General features: G+C 30.3%; 1 long non-coding RNA gene across 1 annotated transcript; it reads right to left on the bottom strand.

Annotated features, from left to right (window-relative positions):
• Positions 1–6: 6 nt before the first annotated feature.
• Positions 7–366, bottom strand: LOC109592006 (uncharacterized). Its single transcript, XR_002190120.1, has 3 exons — positions 350–366; positions 298–301; positions 7–251 (listed from the first exon to the last, which is right to left on the bottom strand). It is a non-coding gene; the product is annotated as an uncharacterized LOC109592006 (long non-coding RNA).
• Positions 367–1,654: the final 1,288 nt, after the last annotated feature.

Raw genomic sequence — 1,654 nt, 5'->3', positions numbered from 1 at the left:
GTGTGCCATTGCTTCAATTTCAGCTTCATGAGTAACTGCTTCCCACTCCTCACTAAGCAATCCTTTAGCAAAGGGACGAACACAGCTGACATCAGATATGATGGTACTGTTAGCCTTAGGATCCCATGGTAACTTCATAAGAAAATTCTTGAAACTACTCTTCCCAATACCTGCTGTACCCAGAAAGAGAACACGTGAATAAGCAACACTGACCACCTCTCCTTCTGATAGAGCTCTTCTGTATGCAGCATCTTGAATAAAAACAGCTAGACCATTAGCTTATAATAATAGACTCACTTCTCTAAAACACATTAAAAGTAATAACAATTGTTTAACATTCAACGCTTACTTCCTGTCATGTTTCAAATAAAATTTTTGACCAGAAAACAAAATGAAAAAAAAGAATGACAAAAATTGTGAATGAACTAGCACTTACTGCCTTTTTGTTGTAAATTAAAGTTTTGAGATTAAAAATATAAAAGGGCAATAAATACACATGTAAACAAGTATCTTAAATAGAATAGTACATACTTGCTATTATAGTGTTGTAAAGAAAAATTTGTGTATCACAGATGAACGAAGGAAATTAAAGATAGAAAGGACAATAAATACACATGTAAACAAGCATCTCAAATTAAAATAGATTAGTACTTACATCCTATTGTGTTGTAAAGAAGAGTTTGTGTATCACAGATGAATCAAGGAAATTAAAGATAGAAAGGACAATGAATACGCATGTAAACAATCATCTCAAATTAAAATAGATTAGTACTTACATCCTATTGTGTTGTAAAGAAGAGTTTGTGTATCACAGATGAATCAAGGAAATTAAAGATAAAAAGGACAATGAATACACATGTAAACAAGCATCTCAAATTAAAATAGATTAGTACTTACATCCTATTGTGTTGTAAAGAAGAGTTTGTGTATCACAGATGAATGAAGGAAATTAAAGGTTGAAAGGACAATGAATACGCATTTAAACAATCATCTCAAATTAAAATAGATTAGTACTTACATCCTATTGTGTTGTAAAGAAGAGTTTGTGTATCACAGATGAATGAAGGAAATTAAAGATAGAAAGGACAATGAATACGCATGTAAACAATCATCTCAAATTAAAATAGATTAGTACTTACATCCTATTGTGTTGTAAAGAAGAGTTTGTGTATCACAGATGAATCAAGGAAATTAAAGAATGAAAGGACAATAAATACGCATGTAAACAAGCATCTCAAATTAAAATAGATTAGTACTTACTGACTATTGTGTTGTAAAGAAGAGTTTGTATATCACAGATGAATGAAGGAAATTAAAGAATGAAAGGACAATAAATACACATGTAAACAAGCATCTCAAATTAAATTAGATTAGTACTTACTCCCTATTGTGTTGTAAAGAAGAGTTTGTATATCACAGATGAATGAAGGAAATGAAAGATAGAAAGGACAATAAATACACATGTAAACAAACATCTTAATTAAAATAGATTAGTACTTACATACTATTGTGTTGCAAAGAAGAGTTTGTGTATCACAGATGAACGAAGGAAATTAAAGATAGAAAGGACAATAAATACACATGTAAACAAGCATCTCAAATTAAATTAGATTAGTACTTACTCCCTATTGTGTTGCCAAGAAGAGTTTGTATA

Source organism: Amphimedon queenslandica, unplaced genomic scaffold (assembly GCF_000090795.2).
Source record: "Amphimedon queenslandica unplaced genomic scaffold, v1.1 AMPQUscaffold_6586_Cont21457, whole genome shotgun sequence".
Taxonomy (NCBI): Eukaryota; Metazoa; Porifera; class Demospongiae; order Haplosclerida; family Niphatidae; genus Amphimedon; species Amphimedon queenslandica.
This window is presented reverse-complemented; position numbering and strand designations above follow the sequence as displayed.